At 40.6% G+C, this 17,282-nt stretch overlaps 1 long non-coding RNA gene across 10 annotated transcripts in view; it reads left to right on the forward strand.

Moving 5' to 3' along the window:
* LOC138118549 (uncharacterized) overlaps nt 1-17,282 on the forward strand; it is a 308,809-nt gene that overhangs the window by 117,185 nt on the left and 174,342 nt on the right. For 8 of the 10 annotated variants that reach the window (XR_011155203.1, XR_011155196.1, XR_011155202.1 and 5 more), the window contains one exon: nt 1,049-1,201. The exons of 1 other annotated variant lie outside the window; for it this stretch is intronic. This is a non-coding gene — a long non-coding RNA (uncharacterized lncRNA). Of the gene's footprint in view, nt 1-1,048; nt 1,202-13,587; nt 13,744-17,282 lie in introns of all 10 variants that reach the window. One more of the 10 variants, XR_011155197.1, reaches the window with a different exon arrangement.

The raw sequence follows: 17,282 nt of genomic DNA on the forward strand, positions 1-17,282 counted from the left end.
TTAAGGCAACGAAACCCTGCAGAACAACAGTTCAGGCTCTATTCCAGGAAATAAGGATTTGCACCAAATAATAATGATAACAAGAATCGATAAATCTGAACTGGCTATCAGTAATTTTAGATTGGAGATTAACAAAGCTTTCCTAATAACAAGGACAGTTTTGGAAGAGCTTTGAGTCTGGGACCGTAGCAGTGGAGCAGAACCTCAGCTTTTGGCAATAAAAAATGTTGTGCATTGGCTTGGCAATTTTCACAAGCAAGATTTTGCTTCAGCTGTGTCCAGTGTGACTTATTGTCAAACTGAAGTTCAGATTTGATTATTTTCCTTCTTGCTATGAAGAATCAATGTAAGTATTAAAGTTTAGTGAATAGCTTTACATAGAATCAAGTAGTTTTAAAATGAGATTTGCTTCACTATCTGATTTACAGCTCTTCTACTTAGGTGAGGTGCTAGCAATATTGCAGGTAATACTCCTTCTAAAAGAGATTAGTGGAGCTTTAATTACAAGTGAAGAATGCATACCTGAAAATACTCCCTGAATTTTATTTAACTTCTATTGTTATGTCTTCGTTATTGCTGACCAAGTGGTACCCATTGAATACAAAATGCCATAATCAGCATAAAGATGAACTGAAGACTTTCATGCACTGTATTATTAATGGAAATTAAGAGTAAGATTGCAACTGAAATAGACCTTCTGAAAACTTCATTAGTTCTTTAAATTGTCTGGGAAATAAATTATCTGATTTAACATGCACGGTAAAGATACATCTGGACACACCCCAAATAATTCGCAAGAATATTTGATAAAAAATGTACTACCTAAGATTTTTTAGTAGTGGAGCAGAACTGAAAATGTTCTACTCCACGTGTTTTATTAAAATTCTTGCATTTTTCAACATGAATGTAGTAGTTTATGATCATACAGTGAAATGTGTGGGAGGACATACAAAGCTTGTCATGAAACTTAGCCCAGCCCTGGGCACTGGTCCAATTTCCAATAGAAGTTACAACCATCCTAATATAAATCATCTTTTAAAACCTTCAGAGCTCTTCTGGCAACTGCAAGTCAGTTGGACACCAGAACACATCTCCCTTGTCCATGTTCCTGCAGTGGATCCTTTCTGGGCTGCAGCAGCTGTTGCAGGGGATTTTTTTTTCCCACTGGAAAATTCAAATATGGGAATTGATCATCAGAAAGGTGAGTTGCATTGATAACTCTCTTTAGCTAAAAGATGCACACACAAGCATGTGTCAGCCTGGCCTAGTGCCAGTGCATCACTCACAGAGGCAGACAGCAGTTCTGTAAAAAAACTAAAAAAAAAACATCATCTCACAGTATTTGCTACCTGAATAGAAGAAATCCCAGATGTTTACTATAGTGAGCTTTGAAAAAAAGCCAACCTGATATTTTAATGGCAATAGAAGTCGGTCAAAACTGGTTTCACACTCTTCCTCTGTATTATGTGGAAACTTATTCTGTCCCTTGGTTAAGTTCCTTTACAGGAATGAGCACAGCCTGTAGGGCCTAAGATACCCTCAGTGGTAAAGCAGCCAACCTGAATGGTTCAAAGAGAGATGTAATTGCAAAATTCCTGTGTTTTGTTCTGGACTGTGGCTGTGGCTGTCTCTGTAGGAAGCTCCCAAACATGCACTGGTAATTATAATTCATGATAGCCAGAATGAATTTTTGGGAGCTTCACGTTCAACCTGAAGTTAACACTGGTGCCAGGAAAACAACATCCCATCCAGCTGTTATTGTCTTCTGGGAAGGAAATCAGGATCCCATTCCATCTGTTGGTGCTTTTTGGGGACAGCATCACCAGAAGACAGTCAGTCAGAAATAGGCAAGTTGTATCTCGAGTTTTTGGTTGTAGGTAAATTTCTACAAGAACAAGTTTGAAGTTATCCTGTAAAAACCAGCCTGACTCTTCTCTAATACCCCAATCTGGATTATTATTTTATCCAGAGTCCTTTTAGATAAAGGTCAATGGTACATTTTGCACATCCTTTAGTTTGTCAGAATTCATTGCCATTTTTTTTCCTTCCCCTCAATTTTGCCAACGATTCAAGCTTGGTCATTTTTCACATTAAGAGAAGAAAGAGGTGAGGGACTCAATCTATTCGACAATATTAATGTTTGTCCCATGGGATAGCTTTTATATTATAAGGTGGATATTGACTCTCATGGAGGTGAATATTAAGGTTTATCAACCCTTGAGGTATGTATTGACCAAGAAAAACTAGAGGTCACTGCAACATCAAGAGTAAATAAATCTTAATGCTGTCAAAATGGAAAATCAATATGCATATTTTTCCACTTATTTTGAATGTCACTGAACTATCTGGAAATATCTCAATTGTGTACCTGAATTTCAAGATAATGGTCTTTTTATTACTGTGAGTAATAAAAGTCACCTAAAGACAAGTCAGATGTTGGGCAGGAGTTCAAGTAAAACGCTGCCTACGGTTTTTCCTTTCGGAATAAGACAAGACAAGGGCTCTACTTCTTTCAAAATATGTGAATTTATATTTAACCTATGTTAAAGGAAAGCACTCATCTGTACTGATTTTCAAGCCAAAACTAAACTCTCTTCTAGGGTAAATTCTCTGTTTGTCAGAAACCCTGTTCACACCACAACTTGCAGTGACAAAAAGGTGCATTGTGCCATTGCACTGGCCTGGCTCTTCTTCAAATGAATAAAATCTGAAGTGTGCTGCTGAGATGTAGCTGTGATTTTGGAGTCCTAGGCAGCGCTACATTGTTGTAGACTCTGACTTTCCTAGAAATAACTTTTCTATTGCACTCTGAGGTAATATAAGGTGCTTTATAATTTTGTGTATGTATGTGGCAGGACACTATTGAAAAGCCATTGACAACACTTCTTCAGAATCCTGAGCAAACAGGAAGGAGGATTCAGTTCTTGTTATGCAACCAAGTTGTAAATTATAGTCCAAACTGAAAATAAAATGCAGCTGGATAAGTAGACAAATAGATACAGAAAGGCAATGGCTTATCTTAAATAACAAAACATTTACTGCTTATTTAAAGGCTGGTGAGTCCAAGAGGGTGAGCCAAATAAATCCTTTTAACACACTTCTAAGCTCACGTGTGAGTAATTGAGTGAGAGAGAAAAAGGGATAAGGGAAGGGGAAGCGGAGGAAAGATGACCCTGACTAAAAAATGAGCTTTCATAGTTTAAAAGGTTAACTAGAAAGAAAGCAGCTGTAGTGTGTAGGTTCATGATTGAGGATTTGAGGCTGATGGTAAGCCATGCTGACAGAAATTGAAGGTTAGCCACACAGGGCTGACAGGGGATTTGGGCTTGGCCCAGAATTAAGAGAAAATGGGAGGTGGGGGAGAGGCTTGAGAAAGATTGTTTGCTCAGTTATTTTAAACGAAAACATAGAACTTAGCTCATGAAATGAGCTGGAAGTATCCCATCACACAACTTCTAACCACGTGGTTTTGTTTGCATCAGGTTTTGCTTTTAAGTGCTTACAATTTTAAAGAGGCAAATTCCAGGAAAATATCCTGAGGTCAGGAGACGTGAACACTGCCTGTGCTTTTGCAAACACCTATGCCCGTGCTGCACTTTCTGGTGGCAGGTTGTGCCAGTCAGAGCTCTCCATCCTCTGCCTGAATCTCGGCGACCTTGTTGCAACAGCAGCTGGTGCTCGAGAGAAGGAGCTGCTGAAGTTTAGTCTATATGCTTGACATCTAGAGTGTTTGCTGCTTGGTACCTGAGGCTAAAAGTTCATTGAAAGTAAAAAATGAGCAGGTCTGACCTTAATTTGGAGCCCAATGAATCAAAAAGCAGTCTTCAATCAGGCTGTTGGCACTGAAGGATGGTTTGCACCTCTGCAGTTGGAGGTCTGGCACTGCTCCAAGGAAGGCATGGCTGGCCTTGCAGCTCATGCAGTTGCCTCTCTCGTCCTGCTGCTTCCTTGTGACAGCACCGTTGCTTCTCTGACCTTGCAATAAATGCTCAGACAGCTAAAAAGGTGATAGAACAAGTGTAGTAGAACTAGGAAATAGTCTTCTGCTGGCAGGGTCCTGTCCTCACCCAAAGACGGAAAAGTGTAAGCAGGAGAAGCCTTGAGGCTGCACACACAGTCTGGGAAGCACCCCCAAGGCACAGCTGGAGTCATTTAGTCAGGCATGAACCTGTGCTGCTGCTGCCAAAGGCTGGTCCCAGCCCACCCTCATGCTCAGCCCTTCTTGCCCTCACCAGTGTTCACTCAGCACCACGGAGCCCATCCAGCTCCCCATCTGCTGGCAGCAAAGAAGGGGCTGGGAACAAGGAAGAGGACAGAGAGGGAAGAGTGGGATCATTGCTTTTGTCACGGTGGGTTTAAATGGAAATGCACAGGGGGTTATGAGCCCCAGGGGATGCCTGGATGAAAAGTAAGGGACATCCCATTGTGCTCCTGCACACGCTTGACCTTACCATAACAGCAGCTCCTAAGAGGCTGCCATGGAGTGACCCCACTCACTCAAACTGCCCAGACTGATGCTGAGGTAAAGAAAGGAACCCCCAGCCCCAGCTCCTACTGCTCTCTCCAAGCCAGGCTAGATGCTTTCAACTAAGAACCATGTATCCAGTTTTTTACACAGTTTAAATACAAACCAAGTCTATTTTTCCCCTCTGCATATATTTTTTCCAGTTACAGCCTTCTGCTACAAAGAACAAGCCATGTCTCCCTGGACTCAAAAAGGATCTTTTGAATTGGGAGAACTTATTTTTAAAGCCAAGTAATAAGTTTGTCAATCACTTCTTTATTATCAGTCACTCTCTGATGAACAACATTCAGACTTTAATATCAGCAAAGAGACAATCTGAGGAATGAATGCTCAAGTAATAACATGTAGGAGTTTTTATGGCCTGCCTCTGTTTCTGAAGTATACACACAATGGCCTAATTTAACATCAGTGAATGTAACAAATTCCCTTTGGCAACTGCAGCATATGGGAATTACTTTTTATGCTTTTCTTGAAGTGCACAAAACTCCCATTAGCATCACATGTTACATATTGGGGGGTGGAGGGAGAAGCCCCTTAATCTGTGTTAGATTTGGGGTGCGTTTTTTTGTTGATAGTTTTGGTTTGGGGTTTTTTAGGGCAGTCCCACCTGCTTCTAGCCTGACTCATATGGATAACCCCATTGAAACAAATCTCATGGCTTCATTATTGCACTGCAACTGTTGTTAGAGGAAAATACTCCTTCTAAAATTTGTACTTGGTTATTTTCACCGTTCAGGCTCTCAACCCCTTTTTTTAGCAGCTGATTAAAATATTCTTTTGTGGCAACATTCTCTTTCAAGGTTTAAAACAGGGATCTGTCCATTGCAGCTCTTCCGTGCAGTTCAAGTACAGAGCCTGAAATATCTGCATAATTAAGCAGGACCTCCAGAGAGCCTTGGAGGTGTCCTGGCTTTGTTTTGTTGAACTAGATACAAGGCAGAGTTCTTTCTGCTGAGTTCAAAAGTTGGCCTAATAAACTATAGGAAAGTTGCTTGGATTGCATCTCCCTGGAATTTTCCATAGGTTATATTTTCAGTAGTGGGGGATTTATGATCTGAATAGGTAACAAGTGAATGAGGGGTACCACTGTGGCTCAGTACTCCCCACTTTTGGGAGTTTTTAAGTGTTATCTAACCAGAGAGAGACTCTGAGGGTATTTATGAAGAACTGTGGTATCTGAAGAAAAAAAAAGATTTTTTTTCTTGTGAATAGGATGACAAGACTTAAAGTATGTTTTCCTGGATTTTCATGAGCTTCATTATTCAGAGGCAGGAAAACATCTCCAGTGCCTCAGCCTTTTCTGTAAGTTCTGAGCTGAAATGAGTTTGACCCGAGTAGATGCAACTCCTCTCTGATATCAACACATCCCTAGCATGCTTCATGTTTCAATTTAGTCTGCTCATGCTTATTTAAGAGAGTAACAGAAATTATTTAATAACCTTGGACCATCTGGATGGAGATTGACAAAATAATTTTGCAAAAAGGGTGCTAAGTTGATGAGAGGCTGATGCCACTGAGCTCTGTACAGTACCTATTTCATCTGTGGTTTTAGTACCTTCTGAAACTGGTTTCAAAGCGTTAGTGAAAACATGCACAGAGAGTATCCCTGTATTTCTTTTAGAAATGAGGATCCTGACATAGAAATTGCAAATCCAGAGGAGGTTTAGTGAAAGAAACATCAGAGATTCGAAGACTGAGTCCAGGAGCATCACAAATTTGAATTGTGAAAAGCATCTATCTTCGCTGTCATGGGTCTTTCACAGGAATCATTTAAAAAATAAGATTCTGTTCATGGGAATTAAAGATCCATAGGGTTTTTCAAAGGACCAGGAGCACAGCATCACATTCTCTGACCAGGATTTTCTCTTCATTAACTACTTGGCAGTGTGCTAAACATCCAGAGGTCGAATTCAGCCTTGCAGAATCTGTGCAGTTGTTATCGCCTATTTAACTGTAGCATGATTTGAGGCTCACAAATCTTGTGGGCTTTTTTGTCCTTAATTTCTTTCATCATGTATTCAAATTAGAGGGCAATTATTTTCTTCTGAACTGTATACAACTTAGTGTTGAGGGTGTGGGTTGACCTCTTGTCCAAAAGCAGTAATTGTCTTCATGTGCAATCAAATTGTGAATATGCAGAGTAAGGGCTGCTGCAGTAGTTAATGTAATTCTGGCTTTATGGACAATTTTGTAAGGCTTCTCCAGACTCTCTCTGTATTTTTAATCTGCCTTTAGCAATGCAAGTCTGATCAAAGGGAATAATTTGTGCCTGTTTCTAAATGGTTGGCAAGAATTTTAACAGATATTTTGAGTAATAATTAATTAGGGATATGGTATGATAATTACTACAGAAACATAGGTCTTTTATTTAAATAGGATAATAATCATTGCTACAGTGAAAGACTTGTTTGGATTATTCAGAGAATCTCATTTCTCAAATACAAATTTTTTTATGGAATTAAAAAGTAACAAATGATTTTGAAATGTTCCATTGTCAGAGCATTTCATTTTAGTGCTTATTCTTTGTAATCATATCTTTTTATTTCTGCGTTTCTCATTTGTTTCTCACATTCCCATGGGGAATAAGTACCCAGTTTTCTACTTCTTGCCCTCACAATAACTCCAGCACAGATTTTATGCTGTTTCTATGACTCTGTTTAGATCCTGAGCAAAAAACAAGCTCAGAAGGGAGTTTCTTGTCTTTTTCCAAGAACAACGGATCATGGAACTGAAATTTTGAATTTCCTTTTCTATTAATTCTCAGTGTCAAGTCTAAATCTGGTTGTCAGGCAAAACATTTTTAGTGAGTTATAGTGGTACACTATATGCATTTTCCTACCACTGTAAATAAAGCATTATTATAATAATGAGATTACTATATTCTTAAAATAATAATTTAATATTTATATTGTTATATACTAGATATTATTTTGTAATTGTATATATTTTATTATTCTTCTTATTATAAGATATTTCAGCTTCATTATTTATTTATTTAAAGGCTCTTAAAATGCTAGCTAGGACCAAGCTGGAAAAAACTTTGGTAGAACCATTTTTTTGCTGGAGTTTGCCTTTCTATCAGAGCTAAAATGGTAGTTAAGTTATCAAATGTGTTGAAATTCTGCATCTGCAAAAAACTAGAACAAGGGAAATGCTGACAGTGTTAAACCATCCTGCTTGATAGCATGTAATACTTAGACCTGAATTTTGAGGTTGTAATCTCTTTAGAGCTGGGGACTGCTTTGGAAGAAGTGGAAAATGGCAAAGAAGAAACTGTTAATGTTAAATGATCCTCTGAGTACAGTTGTACCTTCGTGCTCTAACGCTTATTCTTCTTCTGCAAGTGAAGTTTTAAGTAGTTTCATCACTGCACTGCCACTCCTGAACTCCTGGGCAGATTGGGGCTCCAGCTGCTCAGGGCCAAGGCATTGCCCAGAGTCAATAAATGCATCACATTGTTTCTTGCACTGGAATTGGCCAGTGTGAAACACCCTCAGTGGAGCTTTCCCTTTGATAATTTTGGGAAATTTCAAAAGCTCAAACTATCAAAGTCAAAGGTTCTTATAAGCCTGGAGTTTTGAAGATTAAACAGGCTTGGTTCTTTTGGTTGTTCTTTTTGTTGTTTTGCTGGTTTAGGTTAAAAAACCCAGACAGATTAAAGGGAAATGCTGTAATGTCAGGATCACTGATAGTGCCATGCTCCTTAGATTCAGAAGGAAACTACTTGCTCAGAGACCAAGGACATGTAGAGGATGAAAAATCTTTGTTAGACCATTCAGGAACAATGACTACATTGTCTTTTCCCTGGAATGAGTCTGCTGCCTATTTCCTAACCATTAAACTGGCATCTTGCAGCATTTATATACTGTATTATGAGCCCTAATTTCCATATCTCTTCCAAAAATTCCTCTGTGACTTGGTACTCTGCCATTGTCTTTTCCTTTTTTAAGCAGTAAAATTTAAATTTAAAAAAAAAAAAGCTTTGAAAATTGGTAGGTGGAGAAATGAAATGAAGTAGAATTTTTTGGGGGAGCTAATTCTGTGACTTTTAGCTGAGGGCTGGAAGGACAAAATCATTATGATCAGAAGACAAGAATTTTCTTCTAAGATCAAACTTAAATCTATAACTTCTATTTAAACTTAGATTTCTTCAGCTGTCACCTACTCTATGTAGAGTTAAGGTCTCTTCAAGCCCTCTTCTCAACTGCTTTATGAGCGTTTCCCCCAAAATCTGTCTGTGAGTGAGGGAGGAATTTGAAAATCTGCCTTTCATTTCTGGTGCACTCATGCAGAGAAGGAGCACTCAGTGCATCCCTTTGGACTGCTGGGAGCAAGAAATGTGAGTGCAAGCACTCACAAGTGAGGAGCTGAGCAGACATGAGCAAGATTTCTGTGCTCAAACATAAACTGCTTTTTTCCCTTCCAATCTGAAGAGACATTCCCCCTTGTTTTTTTCCCACCAGCCAGAAGACTAAGTGGGAATGAATTTTCTTTCAGCATCTCAGCAAATTTCAGCATCGCAATGTAAGAGCTGAAAAAAAGACAAGCATGAGCAGAGAATTGTTTGGGTGACAGCAGTTTCAGGTGGCTGTTTGTGGGAATGCCCTATTCATTCAGAGCTGAACTCCAGGATCAGTCAGGTTTTTACAATTTGAGAGACAGCAGCTTGTGCGTGTGTGTGGAGAGGAGATTCCTGGCTCTCAAAGCCTGTTATTATGAGGCCAGACTTTCTTTGAACGCTGCCTGATGCCAGTGCAGATGAAATCAGCAGATTGTAGTGTAATATGGTAACTGCTCACAGAAACTGGTGTGAACAGGGAGGCGGCAGCTAATCGGATTAAGGAAAAGTCTATCACAGCCACAGCTGTCAGTGGATTTTAGCAGATTTTTTTATCACTGTTTGTGTGGGAAAACACATGATAGAGGGAATCTAATGAAGGAGATTGAACTAATAAACAGAAGTCCTTTTTGATCTGATAGTTGCTCTTCTGAGTAAAGTGCTCTGGAGAGGCTCAGGGAAAGTTTTGATGTAACTCTTATGTAGAAGAAATATCACAGAGACATTTTAGGAAGAGGAAGATTGTTGAAGTGGTTGAAATGTTCCCTTCACATCTTACAGCAGTTAAAAAAAAAAAAAAAAAAAAAAAAGGTTGTTTTAAAATCCAAAAGCCCTGCATTAGAATCTTTAAAAAAACTAAACATTGGGAGCCACGTGCTGCCTCTCCCTGCCCCACAAATGCACAAACTACACTTTTCCAGGAAAAAGAGATGGTAGGGAAACAAGGCACAGGAAAACAGCTGTTCTGAGGTAGATGGTTGGGATCAAGTCACTGCAAATGGAGCTGAAATGGTCACCACAACCATAGCCCTGAAAATTTTCATCGTCTGACGTAAATGTTCCCGGTGCCTGCTGAGACAACAGGTGGGATGGGGCTTGGAGTGAAGATGAGGCACATTCTGGGCCATTTGTTTTAGTCTCATGTTTGAGAGACTGACTAAGAGTAGGTGGCAGAGGCACCATGCACAGGCAGCAAATGTACTTTGAAATCAGGCAAAAACTGGAGTAACAACCAACTCCCTGTTCCCAGCTGGAGATGTTTGGGGCTGATTTTTCAGGGAATATGTTTCTTTGTGCTGATATTCAGAGTACAGCCCCTAAGGACTGCAGCTTCTACAAAAAAAAAGGAATATATCCTTGGTGACCACCCAGAAAACTGATGCCAAAAACCTTTAATCTTGTAGGAGCTCTAGGACAGGGAGGAGAAAGAAATTACCAAATTGCAAGTGAGAGCTGTGTTTTCACGGCCACCAACCCTCGGTGGTTTGTCCTGCTCCATGCAGGACTGCTTAGCTCAGGCACAGCTCCATGCAGTGACAGGTAAAACATTGAGGGTCTTAGAATCTCTTTTAAAGCTGCAGTATAACAAAAATTGGTGCTTTGCTCCAATTATAGGTCATAGGAAAATATCCAGCACGTCTTCCAAACACAAAAATGCCATGATTCTGAAAAGAACTATAGAATGTAGTTCAGGTCTTGATTTAAAACAAGCAGTGCATATTCATGCTGCTGGTCTGAACCAATGTAACTAAGACAGGAATCAGAGCCAGGGTTTTAATAATTAGATCATGACAGAAAAGTATCAAAGAAGCATTCCCAGTTTTTTTGGTTTAAGTTGTAACTTCCATACTGAAAGAAGCTTTTATTTCATTCAGATTCGTGGCTGTATCCATGTTGGAGTGAAGGCACTTTAACCTTCAAGTTCCTTTCTTCATCATATATTTATATAAGAATTGAGCAGTAACTAATTGAGTTTGGTTGAGGCAGAAAAGCACTTTGGATTTGCTGGGTACTTGCTCTGAATGAGGCTTCCAAAAGTCGTGGCAGAATCCTCTAATCCAACTTTCCTTTTATATAATTTTTTTTAAAATTTATTTTATTTTTACTTTTTTTTGTCAATTGAACCTAATTGAAGGGAAGAGGTTTATTCTGAGTTGCTAGTGAATTAGAAAAGAGGAAAAAAAGATCTTGTAGAACATGTGTGTTGTTCTTTAAAAGGAATAAGCAATACTAAAACTGAGAAACTGAAGTTCTCTAAAGGTTGTTATGTGCATCTGTTGTTTTTCCTGGAAGTTTTCAAAGAAAATAACTCTAGAAATAGTCTCCTAAATCTTATTCATTTTGCTGGTATTGCAAGTTCTTCTTTTGTCTCTCTTGTGTTCTTTGTCCACTCTTCTGCAGAGTCTGTACCCAGGGACAGTCTCTGGGGGGTTTATGGGATATATTTCCATACATACTGTTGAATGTATAGAAACCAAGACATTGCAGACTTTTCATTTCTGTGGAGAGGGCAAAGCCAGAGCTGCAGCTGGAGTGGGCCTGGAATGGGCTTTGTCTGCACCAGGCTCCTGAGCAGTGTAGCAGTGCTGTGGCCAGAGAACAAACACAAACCAAAATGCTGTGCTGTGATTTCAACTTGGACGTGGGAAAACACAAAGACTTTTCTCTGATATCTCAGTGCCTGTCATCTCTTTTTGCCCCTTCGCTGGAATTTCACTACCAGGGAAGAAGAAAAGCCATTAGCTCAGTACATTCAGATTTCATTTTAATCTAACTCCTGTACTGGCTGCAAAGCTGGAGGAGACTTCAGACATTGTTTCATCAATTACTGACACTCTTCGTGTAGGATTTGTTCTCAGGAGTCCAATTCTTTGTGTTGAGAACCCTTTATGCTGCCAAAGTGACATAAAAATATCTTGGTGTAAGACCTGCTTTTCAAAGATAATATCTCTTTGCTCAGTGAAAGAGTCCTTTGGCCTTGAGGGATCTTCCTGTCTGTCCATTCTTTTTCCCTTGTGTGTACACTCATCATTTCAGATCTTTTCTTCTGTTCTACTGTTCAAAACAAGAAAATTGCATATGTGTCAAGTTAAAAATTTATGAGAGTAAACAAGAATTCATAGCATTCACTGTCTTTTTGATAATAAAATAACTAGAAATGCGTATCTGAAATAACTTTCTACCTCTTTGGCTGAAGAAAAGTAGAGAAGGTAAAAAATAGAAAAGCTGCCAAAGGAAGGAAGATCATCTTTTCATGTCAAATGCTTTAGTCCTCAGCTCTGCTGAACTTTTCCCAGCCCCACCGTCACAGTGTTCAAGCTTTGGCAGGTACCTTGCAAGGCTTTGGCTTCCATGAACAAGGCAGAAACCACACAAAGAAGCTTATGCACGTTTTCCTTTCAAAATACAGGCTTTTGCTTTCAAATTTTCATCTTATTGTAGTAGTCATGTATGTGAGGAGATGAGAATCACTGAAACAAGAGCAGCAAACGAGGCACTGGGCTGACTGCAGAGCTGTTGTTATTATGCCCAGTAATTGGCTTGTGTTGAGTAAATCAACCTTGTTAATGCAGAATGATTCAAGACAATTAATTCTTTTCAACCCAGGAAAAGAGTTTGTGCAGCCCAATAGGTTTTCATGAGACGCTGGTAACAAAATATTCTCACTCACCCTGCTCCTGCAGCTACTGCAGAAGGACATCCCTGGTGGTGGCTGCCACTGGAGCTCAGCAATTATGAGCTCAGCCCACAAGAAAGGATTGGTGTCGATAAGCAGAGCCTGACAAGAATATTGCAGCTTGAGGATGTTTGCAGAGGGTCATATGGCTGTTAAATAATGTTGTTTATTCAATTCATCCCCTAGCACAGGCATCCTAACTCAGCATTAATGTGTCATACAAGTGACTTTGTGGTCAGGTTCCTCAGACTGTTTGGACTTCTCCTCCAACTCCTTAAGCGCTCCTTAGAGAACAAGGTCCCACATTCCTGTGCTTTTCTACAGCATTACCAGAAAGACCAAAACACATCTTTCTCTGGTAAAGAGTTTGATAGACCAGAAATCCTGAGGAGCACCAGCTCTAGATCTCTAAGACATTACTGTGTTTGGGTCTGAGGGCTCTGAGATGGCTTTAATATTGTTGGGCTCTACCTCACTGACTATGGCATCAGCTTTATCTGTAGTTGATACCTCTATCAGCTATTTCTCCAGCTATACTGGGCATACTTATAGCTAATTTCAACACCTGGCTCTCTGAAAATGAAGAAATTCAATTCCTGTGAGCCCAAAGGGTGCCCAGCTTGGATTTATTCTGCACAGAAGATGCATCTGGGAGAGGAGCCATGCAGTGAGTGAGCTGGTAGGAAAATCTTCTGTGAAGTTCAGTGGCATTGGTGAAAACTCAGGGGCTTCCAAGAATTGTTTCACTTTTGGTGAGTCAATAAATCAGATATAACATCTCTGATCTTTCAGAGGTATTTCCCCAGCCAGTTCTGCTGTCCATTAGACATATGTGAGTTATTACACAGCTGCTGGAGTACCTGGCCAAATGCTATCCCTTTGCTTTGCTAGAATCTACTTCCTTTTCCCAGTTAAGTCAATGGCAAAATTTCTGTTACCTGTAATGAAAACAAGCTTGAGTTTTTGATGCTGCCAAGGGTATTTCCCTTTGGGAATTTTTTAAATAATACTAACTTGCCATGTTCTACTTTATGCTTCAAATTGCAGGTGCAGCAACTTCCTTAAACTTGTAAAAATAGTATCTCCTGGATTCTTCTTCTGTATTTTTCTGGGAAAAGAAGAATCCAAAGAGCCCAGCACCATTCAGGCTGCATGAAGCACCAAATATAACCCTGAAAGTCATAACCCGCTCAAAGTAAGAATGTAAGATCAATTTTTCAACATAATAATATCATATGCAAATACAGTTTGGGAACAGATGCATTTGTTTAAGATGTTACAACCCCCTGCTGTTTGTTACAATCCCTATTAGCTATGCCACCATAACAGATTGTCAGACTGGATTAGGTTGAGCCAGTCAAGAAAAAAGTTTAAAATAAAGTGTCTGGCTTTGCCCTGGAAGACAGTGGGAGTGCTCCCTGCTCAGGCAGGCAGTTGCCATCAGCTTTAGAAATACCAGGGCTATACAAGTACATCTGGCTTTGCCTTATGTGACACAGGTACTTAAGCCTTATTTTCCAAAGTGACTCAAGAATTTTCAAACATAAGTCTTATTCTCTCTTAAACATCCAAATTGCTTTTCCCACTCTTCTCTCTAAATAAATAAATGATCAGCTCTGACTACACATGCCAGAACAGATAGCTGTACTCTACATGCATTCCTCACTAAATATTTCAGGAGATATTCTAGAAGCTCTTTGTTATTAAGCAGTTTTGTCATTCTGTGAACCATCAGTTACCAAACTAACTTAAAATAAACAATACCTCTTCTATAGTAAAAAATGAAGCTGTTGTTTTAACTCGCAGCTGCCTTGCCACATCGTCTTTCTGGAGTCTTCACTGTTTAGGCAATTCTGCTTAACTCTGCTGGGAAGTAAATTATTCTCTTTTCCTTCTTTAGGCCTTTCCATAATGCATTTACATCCTTAAGTGTTTTAAAAGACCAAACTCAAAGTATATCATATTGAATAATATATCAGTCAGTGCAATTGTTTGATTTCTCTCCTCAGCTCATCTGGTCCAGACTCAGAGTTTTCATCTCCTTTCTCCACTGGGCCCTTAAGAGGGCTCACCTCTACCCCCTCTCCATAACTCTGCTCCCCCTAAGCCTGCATCGGAGAGCTGACAGGGAAAAGCCATTCAGCACTCTGCAATCCTTCAGGGCACAACTCATTCAATCAGGATGGGACAGATTTATGGCTCCTGCATCTGGGTCCCAATTTTCTGCACTGACATCCTGATTTGTTTCTGTGACATTAGAGGTTTGCCAGGAACGATGTTTGCTCACTCTCAAGGTACCTGAAGGAGGTTGTTATGCCAACAGCCTGGGACTGCCCTGCAAAGGGATGGGGAAAGGCCCTGCCAAAAAAAGGACCTGTTTGAGGTCCCTTCCCTCTGTTTTAAATGCGTTTTGATAATCTGGTTTTCCAGTTTCTAACAGAGCACAAATTATACAATACCAGTAGGAGTATTCTGTAAGGGGGTAGCATGAAACTAATACACAAAAACCCTTCTTGCTTTCCAGTATCCATCATGCTTGTCAGATGTGTGTAAAGTATATGCCATCTTGTGTTGACAAGCCCAAAGAGCAGCTGTGAATTTGAAAACTGAAATTGCTTCTGCTGTTTGCTGTTTGAAAGGCAGGCAGTAAAGGAGACCATACAAAGGTTTGATACTGCCCAAGTTGCATCTGCTAGCCTTCCCTCAGATGTCCTGGGAGAAACATGGATATGGATGCATAAAACACCAGAGTAATATTTCTCACTAGGGCCATGCAGATAGGAAGAAAAGGGTTCCCTGGTTTCCCAAGAACATGTAAATTAAGCAGTAATAATTGTGAGAACTCTTTCAAAAGTGCAATTAGGAGGAGCTTAAAATGATCTGAGCATGAAATGACCTCTCTCTTGCCTCCGTGGAAGGGCACATTTGAGAGACTTCTTCCCAGGAATTTTATCAGACATGAACAGTTTTGGAGCAGGTATTATAATGTGCATCAGCAAACACTGAGTACCGAAATGTGCTGTCCAAGTCAGTCAAAGGCATTGTGTGTAGCTCTGAAACACAGATCCTGTGGTTAGCTTGATAAACAAAAGCCATGTCTGGCTTAACTTTGTTCATCATGGTCGTAGAGGATTGACAAAGGCGGGTTGTTGTTTGTTCCCAAGTGTTTATAAACTCTCTCTTGGGTTGATTAGATGTTTTAGGCTTAGAAAAGGCTGTCGTGATCCTGACCTACATAGTCCTGGATATAGAACATGGCTGAAATAAATTCTGTTTCCAGTCAAGCAGTTGTGGTTGGATGATATCAAGAGGATTAAACCAGGATTCACACAAGACAGTTCTTTGTTTCCCAAAACAGCAATGGTCCTTGCAGGGGTTTTTTTGTTGTTTTTTTTCAGTTTTTCACCTCTGCAACTCACCCTCATATATACTGTGTAACATTCCTGTACTGGTTCCATGTTCAAAAGGAAAGTGCTGTGAAGGAGCTGAGGACAGAGAAAACTGTTAGATCCAGTGACTGTGAATTAGCTTTCACTTCTTTTATAGTAGTTTTGTTTGTTTGTTCAATGGTTTAGCTTTGTTTTAAATATTTAGTGTGGAGAGTCATGCAGCTCCCAGATTGTCCCATGCTTCTGGAAACAGGGCAGGCAAGTAATAACTCCTGCTGCAGTCACATTTCTTTGTTAGCAGAGGAGGCATGAGAGGAAGCATCAGTGCTGCTCCCAGTGCAAACAACAGCTGAACCCACTGCTGGCTTCGTATCACAAGGCTGTTTTTCCCTTCTGTGTGATATGCTGTCTTTCCAGGGCTGCTGCAGTCAGAACTGGCCCTGTGGGTGATAGTCCATGCCACAGTAAATCTTCACTGCAGGCAACATTTCTGGGGTGTGTTAATCTGGAGTGGAGAAGCAGCAAGTACCTCTCTCTGCTAGGTTAGCTATGGAATCTTAATTTTCGGAGGATGCTCCTTTGCCTGGGTAACTCCCCGTGCCATGCAGGGCAGCCTGTGCACCATGCAAAGGGAGGGCAGCTGTGCTGAGAGGCCGCAGTGCAGCCTGCCCAGCCACCGGGCAGGGCAAGGGCTCCTGCTGGATTATGGCATCCATCAGCTCAGGTTTTACTCCCTGCTGTCAGCAGGTTTCCTGCTGCTCTCCCAGTCTTTTCTACTGACCTAGATATGCTGTTTTCTGGGTCTTTTGCTTCCTGCTTTCCAAAAATTTTCTCTGTTTGAGCATACTTGGGAGACCAGTCTCACCCTTCATTCCAGAGCGGGCACCACCAACACACCAGCCAGGGGAGGTGCATTTCTTAGTGCCCACTGTGCCTCTTTCACCCTGTTTAGAGGTTAAGACACTACACCCACACTGGGAAATGCCCTTTCCAGCATGCCTGATTCCAGGGAGGACTAGAGACTGTGGGGTTTGGATTAAAATGACCAGGGCAATAGAATAGGGCGCAATGGGGGCTCAAAGTGTTCCCGCAGAAGAGGTTGAGCCAAAAGTTTATGGGGTGCTTAGATTGGGCTCTAAGGACCTGCTGGGGAGGCAGATGTGAAAGACCTGTACTTTCAGAAACAGGAGTCTTTGCTTCCTACCCTAACATTTATCTGTAACTTGTAGAAAAGGAGCTTCCCACCCATCTGCCATGGATATGCCTCCCAGCCTGGCCTGGGAACGGTCAGGACTGGGCTTCTGATTCCCTCGAGGCCGGAGGCTTGTTCATGAGGGCTGAGAATGTGCTCCC

This window comes from Aphelocoma coerulescens, chromosome 14, assembly GCF_041296385.1.
Source record: "Aphelocoma coerulescens isolate FSJ_1873_10779 chromosome 14, UR_Acoe_1.0, whole genome shotgun sequence".
NCBI classification, from domain to species: domain Eukaryota; kingdom Metazoa; phylum Chordata; class Aves; order Passeriformes; family Corvidae; genus Aphelocoma; species Aphelocoma coerulescens.